This window comes from Gossypium raimondii, chromosome 3 (genome assembly GCF_025698545.1).
Source record: "Gossypium raimondii isolate GPD5lz chromosome 3, ASM2569854v1, whole genome shotgun sequence".
Classification (NCBI taxonomy): domain Eukaryota; kingdom Viridiplantae; phylum Streptophyta; class Magnoliopsida; order Malvales; family Malvaceae; genus Gossypium; species Gossypium raimondii.
In genome coordinates, this window is record NC_068567.1 from 42081022 (window position 1) to 42093420 (window position 12399).

The 12399-nt window shown below is 34.6% G+C and overlaps 1 non-coding gene across 1 annotated transcript; it reads left to right on the forward strand.

Moving 5' to 3' along the window:
• The first annotated feature begins 261 nt into the window (after window positions 1-261).
• On the forward strand, window positions 262-368 carry LOC128040319 (small nucleolar RNA R71). The gene has a single exon (XR_008194975.1). It is a non-coding gene; the product is annotated as a small nucleolar RNA R71 (small nucleolar RNA).
• Window positions 369-12399: the final 12031 nt, after the last annotated feature.

Genomic DNA, 12399 nt, shown 5'->3' on the forward strand with positions numbered 1-12399 from the left:
TTTTTAAGCATTGAGGAAATCAAAGATACCTTAGATACAAGTGAAGTGAGAGCGTCCACTTCATGTACTTCAGCGACTCGTCTTCCTGACACTACTCGATTGTTTGGCCAGTGATAATTATTGCTGGCAATCCTCTCAATGATTTCATAAGCCTCATTATAAGATTTAGAAATGAGAGCACCATTAATAGAAGCGTCCACTACAATCCTCGTGTGAGCAATGAGACCATTATAGAACGTCTCAAGTTGGATGCAATGAGGGATTCCGTGATGAGGGCACTTCCGTAATAATTCTTTATACCTTTCCCATGCCTCATACAAGGACTCATCATCCATTTGTTGTAAAACAGTGATCTCGCTCTTGAACTTAGCATTCTTGCTAGCTGGGAAATACTTCATGAGGAATCTTTCTACTAACTTTTGCTATGTTGAAATGGAATTTAGTGGCAATGAATTCAACCAGACTCGAGCACTGTCCTTTAGCGAATATGGGAATAGTTTTAATCGTAGTGCATCTTTGGGTACTCCGGCTAACTTGAAAGAATTACTCTCCTCCATAAACAGTCTTAAGTGAAGTTGAAGATCTTCTGTAGGCATTCCACTGAATTGGCCCACTATCTAAAGCATGTGGAACATGACTGGCCTTCAACTCAAATTGTTGAGCCTCAATTTCGGGTGTCCTAATACTCAGATTAAGATCATGAAACACTAGCACGGCATACTGTCTTAGAGCTCTATCCCTATCATCTGTAATAAGGATAGGATTTTTAGCAGGGTTTGTTCCATTTCCTTTATTTGGATTTTCAAAGTTCATCTCTTCAGTCCTTCTCTGACTTGCTTGTCTTCTTCGCTATTGAAAAGTTCTATCAATCTCAGGGTCTAGGAGGAGTAAATTTATAATTCAATCAATACCCATAAACACTTGAAACAACACATAAAAAATTAATTAATTTAAATTGAACAGAAAAATAAACCAAAATGCAAAATTCAAAAATTCACAAATAATGACTTTTAAAATAGTCCCCGACAACGGCGCCAAAAACATGGAACGACAAAAATGTGTAAGTGTACACAAACGCAACAAATAATAAAGTGACAAGTAAATGTCGAGTTATCATACTCACAAGGACTGTGAAAAGAATTATCTATGAATGCAATTAAAAACACTTTGGTGAAGAAAATTATTTTGATTTGAGGTGGTGATTAGACACTAAGATTTAACTAAGTAAAATAAATAAAGAGGAAATAAAAGTTCCAATGCACTATTTCAAAAGATGATTTTAATTAAGAAGACATAATTGTGCTAGATTAATTACATTTCTTAACTTAAAATTACTAAACTCATGTTTGTTTTGTTACGAATAAATTCACGACAACTTGGTAATTTGCTAACTTATGAATATACTCACCTACCAAAATCCATCTATCTCTTGACTATGTCTCTATGTCAATTCAACCAATTAAACAAATTTTAGTAAGCAAATACGTTAATGCACGCATACTTATGAAATTAAAAACAATCTCTTGTACATATCTGCATGCCAATTCAAATAATTAATTCAATCTCATAAGCACATAAAAGATTATGTGACGTAGCAATGCTACCTTGAAATAGTTTAATCAAAATAATCGTGCAAGTTATGCAAGGCTAATATATCGTTAGATACCGTTGCTAATTTAACCCTCAGCTACATTAAATGATTAAATATGCACTGATTAAGTATCGTGTTAATTAATTACAATTTCAATCTATTTAAATAATTAATTCATTAGTTACCTTACAATTGTAATGCAAGAATAACTTAGTCATGGTTTTACTTAATCAAACATCTTACCAAGGCTTATAACAACACCAACACAATTTTAATAAATTAAGTAGACAAAATGCAATCAACCTAACACGAATTAAATTTAAGCAATATTAATTAAATTAAACATATCAACATCACATTTATTCGTAGACATGTTCATAACAACAACAACAAAATTAAAAGGATAAGGAACAAGAATCAAATCCGGTGTTTCTCTGAGGCTTGACTAAGTTGCTCTGCTCCTCCTTCTCCGCTTGTTCTTGTTGAATCGAGACTTTCACGAACACTTGAATGCTGCTCCAAATGGTGGTTGAAGGACTCTTTTTCAAGAGGTGAAATTGACAAGAGGATGGAGAAGAAAATGAATAATAACGGAAGGGGATTGAAGAGAGAAAGTGAGAGTAAAGTGAAAGGATGATAGGTTTTGAGATGTATTTCAAATGAGCAGCCAAGGGGGGCTTTTATGGGTTGAGTAGGCTGCTAAAAATAGAAAAAATCAGCAGTCATAGAGTCCCCCCATGGCCCACTACACATGTGCCAAGTTTGAAGGTTTCAAACTTACTATTTTAATGTAGGGGCAAATCTAGAAAGGCATGAATAGTGGAGGGTTTTGCACACAAATTCAAGGAGTCTTCAAGGGCTATTTTGCAAGCCAAATAATCAGCCAAACAAGCTGATTGGGTCAGCATGTGGGACAAATTTGGGCTGCCCAGTGCTCATTCGGATCGGTTTTCTCGGTTCAGCTCAACTGGGCCTCTTTTCATAATTAATTAATAATTTATTTAACCCAAAATAATTTATATTGAAATTAAAATTAATTATATTATGAATTAAAATTCACAATTTGAACCTTGTTCAGGTAAAAAATTAGTTCGCCTCGATGCTTCAAAAATTGCTTTTCGATTTTACGCTTTTAGTAGTGTTTGCCGAGCCAATCTTCGCCCTTTGTGCGAATCTATCGAAAATGATCAAAATTAATCAAAATTTATTATAAAACTAATTAAAATTTAACATGTTAATAATTTAAGTATAATTTAATTATTTTATAATTATTATATATTTTTCGAGAAAAATTACTACAAATTTGCATGAATTTGAGTTAAAAAGGGCATGAAAAGTGTGTATATTTTTGTGTTTCTACACTCTATGTTGGAACATGGAGAGCAGAAAGGAGAAAGGAAGAAACTGCCTTCAATGTCATGACACTGACTAAGGGTGTAACGACGTACTCCTGAAGACATCCCAAAGAGGAGCATACTGACTTCTCTGTCGCGACATTGACTTTGGGACAGAAATTAAGGACAAAGTAGGGGAATTTTGGTTCAAACAATCGAACTTAAAGCTTAGGAACATCAGCTAACCTAGGGTTAAGGATGATGGCTACCTAAAGGCTATAAATAGGCTCCTTTGGCACATGCTATGGACACCTGTCCATTAATCTAGTTTCTTTCTTTAGATTTAGTTTCGTTTTCTTTCCTTCTGAGGTTTTTCAGAGTTTAGTTTATTTGTTCGTTATTTTCTTTCAAGATATTTGATTTGTGAAGATGATCAACTTCTGTGGATTCGAGTTATTATTTATATAAATCAGGTTTTTCTTAAACTCTCCACTTCAATTCATTTACCATGTTTTATTCTTCCATCTATTCCATATTGTTTATGAAATCCATGAGAAACTAATTCTTCTATGGGGGATTAGCGAGTGGAGGCATAATTTATTAATTGCTTTGTCGGTTTACTCAACAGATCAACTATTTGGGAAAGGAAGAGCGTGAAACAAACCCTAGGCCTGACAACCTCGGGAAGTCATCAAGGTGGGAATTAACCCAAAATCGGTATTGCCCATCCGTGAACACTTTTTCCAAGCCAATCTGGACTATGAGGTCAAAAGATAAGTAGTCCTTGCTGACTCGTTATGTTAGTGGAAGAACAGAAGATCCTGCTAGGGTAGCAACTAGTTGGTTCATAAGGAACCTGAAACAACAGTTGATTGAGAGTGTCGAAGTAAGCTAATCACCCGTATACTTGCAAATACTACCTCGTAATTTTATATTTTATTACAATATTCACACTCTGGACGTTACTACATCTGAAGGCTGTGAATTTGTTGGCATCGTTGTGAGGAAGGCAACGTCACTAGGTTAATTTTAATTTTTGCACGTAAATGAATAATTAGGAAATTTGTAGTTTATAGTTACGGCTTTCAGTTTATCAATTAACATGTCTAACATTTGATTTTTTAGGAATCTTACACACCGTCAACCACATGGCTAGTAACGACAATTCTGTGTCGCAAAAACATGGCTAGTAACGAAGAAGTTAAAAATTCAACCTAATGTCACGACATCATTAACTTGTGTCACGACACAGAAGATAGTTTCTTAATAATTTCGAAACTACAAGGTGTGTCGCGAAAGTAAACCTCGGTGTCGCAACATGAGTAGTCTATTAGGGATATCACGACATGGAACCCCTGTGTCGGGACATCACTGCAAATTTTTGTAGGGTCAACCTGACTCGATTGCGCAACCAAGTAGAATAACAATGATTTTTCCCAATTTTTAAACCTAAAACCACTATTTTTAAACGTACAAATACCCTTTTAAGCTAATCTAACCTCACTCTAACACTTAAACTCTTTCAAAACCTCTTCAAAACCCTTAATCTACAAAATATTTTTTTCTCATCAAACCCTAAATTCCCAATTTCTTATTCCCAATTCAAAAGGCTGCATTGAAAGGAGTTCTCATCAACAAAACAAAGAGGAAGTGCAAACAAGTTGAGGTTTAAGTATTCTCAAACTTCTCTACTATTTTATTGATTACTGTTTTCTCAAACTTCTCTACTATTTTATTGATTACTGTTCATACTTTTAGAAATATTGTTTATAATATGCCTCTAAGGAAAAACAGGAGAACTAATGTTCAAGAAACACCACGTGTTTCTGACCTTGTATGGTTTCACCATTAAAATGTTGAGAAATATTATCTTGAGTCATAGGGTCGACCGTTAATTCAAGAATGAGGGTTTGAACCCTCATTGATCCATTACAAAGAAATCTAGACTTTGGCCCGTTACCATCAATAGGAGCAGTTTTGCATTACTCCCCTGAATAATGCAAACATACCTGTGTTTCGGGAGTTTTATGCATCCCTTAAGGGCCAAATGGTTAAGCGAGGCTATAATGCAGTAATAACTGATATTGAAGTATTAGGGAAAGACATTCCAATCTCCCCTAATGATATCTATGAATTTTATAACATCCTATTTTATAAGAAAGATTTTGTTGATAATACAGATTTAGAGAGATTTGAAAACATTGAAATGGAAGATGTTATAAAATATTTAACGTAGGGCAGGGGTAGTTGGAGCTACAGACTGGACATTGAGCTTACCAAGAATTTTAATTAAGCTATTATGTTTCATGTTGCGAAGATGTGGATGCAATTCATTGGTACCAGAATTGCACCCACACTGAATGTTTCTAATGTTAATGTATTTCGAGCAATTTTGTTCTATGGTATTCTACAGCATAAATAGGTCTGTGTAAGACAGTGGATCTTTCGAGAAATGAAGTGGTGTGTACAAAGCCAAAAAGCTCTATGTCGTCGGGCAAAAGTGTCAATGAGCTAAAATGAGAAACTTATGAAACCTACGAGAAGTACTATTAGAGATACATTATATACCCAGTATGTTGAGCTTCAACGGAAGCAAATAACTAAATGGAATCGAAGAAGGAAGAAGAAAATGGATGTACCAGCATCACTCAAAAAGAAAGATCAATCGAAAGGAGGACGTGGAGACATAGACCCAAAACTTGACGGAATAATTTGATAGATACAGGAAAAAGGACTAGTACTTCAAGAATTCACAATGATGAATGGATTAAGTGATCCGAAGTATCCCCTAGATATGTTCGGGCCAACTTTGACTCATTAGGATAAGGGGGTTAGTCTTGAGGAGGAGGGTGCTGCTCAGAAGTACCCTAAAACAGAGGAAAAATACGAAGCGTCATTTCAACTGTAATTTTCCAAACCAAAAGGGCCCATCATATGAAGCCTAACTCACCACACGCCTTCAACAGGTGAAAGCCCCCACCGAACACATGTCAAAGGAAAAGGGAAGGCACCTATGGAGCAAGGGCACTCTCGGCCTCTAGATGATTCAGAGGAAGATTGAGTTTTCTTCTTGTTATTTTTAAGGTGCTTGTCATAATTTTTTGGATGATTTTAATTTAAACTTTGTAGGAGTATGATTAGTAAGTAGATTTTTAGTATATTATATTTTGTTTAAGTTTTCTATGCAGGAACCCAACACGAAGGAGACAAAAAAATTTTGAGTTGTACATTATCAAAGGAGGAAGCACCAACTAATAAAAGCTAGAGTGATTAAGACCAATCGGGTAACTTCCCTCCTTATCCTTTTATGGGCTGCACATTGAGAACAATGTGTCAACCAAAGTGTGGAAGGGTAATATAGAAAATTTGCTTCAAATTTTTACATTTTCTTTGATTTTTCTTGTTTTTTTGTGTGCTTGAGCTTGTAAAAATACAAGCGATTGATTAGGATCATGTACATAGATTGCTTGTGTTTACGAATAATTTTGACATGATCATAGGGGATTTTAAATTCTTGATTATGAGACTAAAATTTCTATATGTTACACTGTTAATAGGTATAAGGCCATCATTTGTACCAAGTGATATATAAAATACAAGCAAATGAGCGTGCTACTATGAATGATAAATGGTTAAATTTGTGTTTGTTTGGTTGATTAAATTTGTGCATGTTGAGATATTTAGGGATGACCTAAGGCATTTCTTGGAGCACATCCAAAGCTAAAAAGTTATCCTATTTATATTTTACCTATAGTACCAATTTTTTAGCCTATTGTCACTTCTTGAAAAACCACATTACAAGCCTCGAGCCTGAAAACATCAATTTATATTTGCCCTTTTTCTTTGATCCTGCACTGCATGATTATAAATGCCTGGCCATACATATTGAGGGTTAAGTATATATATCATGGAGGAGTTTGTAAAAATAGAATGAAATAGGAAAGATTAGTGTGATATGGGAATTATAGGTTAGCCTAATGTGCAGAACAAAAAGAAGAATCCAAAAAGGAAATTAGTACGAGTAAAAGATGTCCTAAATTAGCAAAAAAGAATTCATGAGTCAGATATATTGAAAAAGAGAAAAGTCACAAAGTCACAAAAGAAAGAAAAACACGTTCATTAGTGCATAAAAACTCGTAAGGCTAGCCATAGTTATTATGTCATTCTATGATTTCCTATATATGGAGAGACAATGGAGGTGAGAGAAGGAGTAATAAGGCAGTGAGTGGGTAAGGGTCTATAAGGGGAATAATAGGGACCGATATGATGTGCCAAACTTTTTTTGTGTTTTTAACCCTTTTTATGCTTACTGATCTTGAATTTCATACATGTCTTAAACCTCAAAATGTTACAAGCCGAAAAGTCCTCTGTGACCTAAAATATCCTTATACATGAATGGATATCATACTGAACATATGCATAAATGAATAGTTGTATTCTGCACGGATAATTAAATTACTTGTATGATCTATTGATGAATACTTACAGATAAGATTCTTAATATTTGTATACTTTGTTACGTACTGAACTTAGATATTTGTGGTCAAAAGTGGTAAGTCAACCATTCATCATGTTGGGATTGTTTGTAAGCATGAAATGTCTAATTCGTATGCTCAGAAGTCAATACTTGAATCATATTTGCTCAAGGGTCATCATTTTATTGTCGTTGGCTTTTTTGCTTGAGGACAAGCAATGACTTAAGTTTGGGGGAGTTTGATCTGTCGTAATTTGGTGTAGCAAATTAAACTAATTTTCACGCTTAAAGAGCCTAAATACAAGCATTTCTCTTATATTTTAATTTTCTTTCGTCATACTTATATTTAATAAAATGTGCGAATTGAGTCTTTTGTTGACCTTAAGGGCCATATGAGGCCTAAGGGAAAGCTAACGTACTTTGTAAATGTGCAAGTGGCCATTAGAAGGCACTTTAGGTTGATACTGGACGCTATGTCACAACACGGGAGGCCCAATGTTGCAACATGGAGAGTATAATGGAGAAAGTATGAAACTACCTTCGATGTCGCGACACTGACTAAGGGTGTCGTAACATACCCTTGAAGACATCCCAAGGAGGAGTATTCTGACTTCTATGTCGTGGCACAAGTCCTGATGTGTCGCGACATTGACTCTAGGATGGAAATCAAACAAGAAGTAGGGGTGTTTTGGGCTGCACAATCAAAATTAAAGCTCAGGAACATCAACTGACCTATGGTTAAGGACGACAACCACCTAAAGGCTATAAATAGGCTCCTTTGGTACATGTTATGGACACCTTTCCATTAACCTAGTTTCTTTCTCTAGATTTAGTTTTGTATTCTTTCTTTCTTAGGTTTTCTAAAGTTTAGTTCATTTGTTCGTTGTTTTCTTTCAAGAGATCTGATTTGTGAAGACAATCAACTTATGTGGATTTATGTTATTATTTATATAAATCAAGCTTTTCTGTCACCACATCAGGACCCTAAATTTCTATAGTGCCAGCTCGTAAATATTATTTATAGAATATTTATAGAATTATTAGGGTCCTATTAAATTTTGCTGAAGAAATTTTATTGTTTACTTAGTTACTTTGAGAAAAATGACTAAATCGCAAAAGATGGGAAAATCTAATCATAATTGGATTACAAGAGATAGATGGTATAATTAATAAAAGAGGGAGGACTTATGTTGTAATTAGACCTTATTAAGGTTAAATGGACTGTTTTACATGTTAAATTAATTGGTTGTGTGTTAAATAAAAAGGGGTATAATTGTAAATTAGTAAATAAACTAAAGTAAAATAATATGAAAATAATATTGTCATATTCCACAAGTGAAATGAACCAAAATTTAGGGTGAAAGAACACCATTGTCATCAAGCTAGGTTCGAACATACTCACTGCTTACTTGTAAGCTCAATTTTGCTCCATTTCTTGTAATTTCTATGTTCTTGAGATCGTTGCAACTAAGTCCAGCTAACCAATACTTTCATTTTTAAATATGTTAAAAATTTTGGAATTTGTCATTGTTGAATCTTGAATGTCTTTTATGATAATTATATGTTTGAAGCTTTGGTTGGGATATTTGGTTGTTGTGTAAAGTGATTTTTGTTAGATTTTGATTTAAGGATTAAATTTTTAAAAGTCAAAATTGTAGGGTATAGAAGTAATTTTGATGTATAATAGGGATTGTTAAAGAGGCTAGTGTATTTGGTTGTAATTGTATTCTTAGAAAATGGTTAAATTTGATGAATATCGAGTTAAAAGACTAAATTGAAAAAGTTATAAAAGTTTTGAAAATGTGTAATTAATGAAAATTTAATGGTCATATGTATTGAATAGAATGTGAAATTTGTATGAAATTAATTTATTATATTAATTTATTATATAGATCAAAATTTGGATAAAAAGACAATAACCGAGGAAAAGGTAAAATAGCGAGCTAGCCCCTATGTGTTGTTCAGAATTGAATATTAGGTAAGTTCATAGTGTTCTAATAAGTAAATGAATTTTTGTTTGTATTTTTACATTATAGTTCCTTAGCTAAAGGTCAATAATTAACTATTGAATGTTTGCACATTCATGCCCCTGTCTGTACTTTGGTACCCTTATTTGCATATATGTGCCCATGTTTGTACTTTAGTACCTCTGTTTGCACATACATGCCCCTGTTTGTACTTCAGTACCCCTGTTTGCACATACATGCCCCTGTTTGCACATACATGCCCCTGTTTGCACTTCAATACCCCTGTTTGCACATACATGCCCATGTTTGCACTTCAGTACCCCTGTTTGCACATACGTGCCCCTATTTGTACTTCGGTATTCCTAAACACATTTGCGTGTGTTTTTATACTCTAGTAACCCTGAAATCTAATAGTATTTCAAATGTATCTAGTTGTGTTAGATTGAAAGTAATACTATGGTCTTACTAAGTTGTGTAAAGTTACCAGCTCTTGTAACATAGAGTTTTGTTGCTGACACTTTGGAAGGATCAATCAACCGGCTCATACTATCCATCGAAGTTGGTAGTTTTTGTGTCTCTTAGGGTAGTGGTATGTATATGTGGCTAAAATGGTTGTTTTGGTACAAATTGATACCTTACTAAATTATGTCAATCAGTATTGTATCATGCTTGTAAATAGGTTTGTTTTTGGTATAATTATAATGGTATGAAAGTAAATACTTGTTGTATGTTTTTGTATATGATTGAACTAAGTTACTATGCAAAAAATGGATCAATGTTGATATGTTTTAGTTGTTGATGTGTTGATTACTTTTGAGGTGACTTTGAATGGCATATTGGTTAGTTGAACTAGGACCTTTGGAATGGCAAATATATGTATGTTTAGGTATGGTTTGATATCTTTTTAGTGTGCACATGTTTGTTCAAGTGGTCATGCTTGAAATGGCGTTGGGAATGGCTTGTTTTAGGTAAATTTTAGGTCTACACGGCTTAGCCACACGGCCGTGTGTCTCCTGAAGATTTCTTTGTATGCAAGTCAGTAAGTTACCCGGCCTAGCACACGGGTGTGTGGGGCAATTTCGAGAGTTCATGGCCTGACACACGGGCATGCTACATGGTCGTGTGACCCTGCTTAGAGAGTTACGCGGGCTGGGACACGACAGTGTGTCCTTAGTTTAAAGGTTTCACGGCCTAAGACACAAGCGTGTGCCTCAACCGTGTTCGGTACACGACCTGGCCACACGGCCGTGTGACCCTTGTTTCCAAATTTTTGTGACTTTTTCCTAAACTTTCCAAATGATTTCAAATTGGTCCAAATTGTTGTTAAGGTATTTTTAGGGGTATAATTGGTTGTGTGTTAAATTAATTGGTTGTGTGTTATAAAAAGGGGTATAATTGTAAATTAGTAAATAAAAAAAGTAAAATAATATGAAAATAACATTGTCATCTTCCATAAGTGAAAGGAACTAAAATTTAGGGTGAAATAACACCATTTTCATCAAGCTAGGTTCAGCCATACTCATTGGTTGCATGTAAGCTCAATTTTGCTCCATTTCTTGTGATTTTTATGTTCTTGAGATCGTTGCAACTAAGTCTAGCTAACTCGTACCTTTGTTTTTGAATATGTTAAAAATTTTGGAAGTTTTCATTCTTGAATCTTGAATGTTTTTATGATAATTATATGTTTGAAGCTTTGGTTGGGTTGTTTGGTTGTTGTGTGAAGTAATTTTTGTTAGATTTTGATTTCAGGATTAAATTGTTTAAAAGTCAAAATTGTATGGTTTAAAAGTGATTTTGATCTATAATAGGGATTTTTAAAGAGCCTGGTGTATTTGGTTGCAATTGGATTCTTAGAAAATGGTTAAATTTGATAAATATCGGGTTAAAGGACTAAATTGCAAAAGTATAAAAGTTTTGGAAAAATGTGTAATTAATGAAAAGGTAATGGTCATATGCATTTAAGGGAATGTGAAATATGTATGAAATTAATGTATTGTATTTATTTATTATATAGATCAAAATTTGGATCAAAAAGACAATAACCGAGGAAAAGGGAAAATAGTGGGCTAGTCCCTACGTGTTGCAACAGGGATGATCGATGTCGCAACATGGGATACTGGTCACTATGTCGCAACATGGGATGATCAATGTTACAACATACGGAGCAAAATGGAGAAATCTCAAGACTTCCTTCAGTGTCGCAACACAACCTGAGGGTGTCGCGACATACCCTTGATTATATCCCAAGAAGAGTACACTGACTACGATGTCGCAACACAGGTCCTGGTTTGTCGTTGGTGCCATTGTCGAGGTGGCAATCACTAGATCGATTTAAATTTTTTAACTTAGAAAGAATAATTAGAAAATCTTAAAGTTATAGGTATGATTCTATTTTATTTTATTTATTGTTATTAATCCTCTCTTTCTGGGTTTAGTGTATGACTTGTAGAGGGGCACACCTATTGTAGTAATCACAGATCTAAAGAGAATAATCCACAGAAATCGGAGACAGCAACAGTAGTAGCTATAAGAGATGCAAGATCCACAACCACTTGCTACAGGTAACCTACCACGTGAAAATCCCATGTTTGGTGACACTAACGATAACGTCTTATTAAACCCACCAGCACAACAGCTACCTGCAAATGTACATATGGCTCAGAATGAGAGAACCCTAAGGGATTATGCCTTACCAAGTCTGGACATGGTTCAGGAAAGTATGGCAAGGGTGAAAATTACAATTAATAATTTTGAGATCAAACCGATGATGATTCAGATGATCCAGAATAATCTCCAATTTAGGGGCACGGTGACAAAGGACCCCAATCAGCATTTCAAACGGGTTCTCCAACTCTGTGATACTTTAAGTATAACGGAGTCACTGATGATGCTATTCATCTTTGTTTGTTCCCTTTGTCTTTGATTGATAACGCCTTTTCTTGGTTAGACTCGTATGCACCAGGGTCTATCACGGCATGGGATGAACTCACTAGAATGTTTTTACAGAAGTTCTTCCCGATTAGCAAAGCAGTT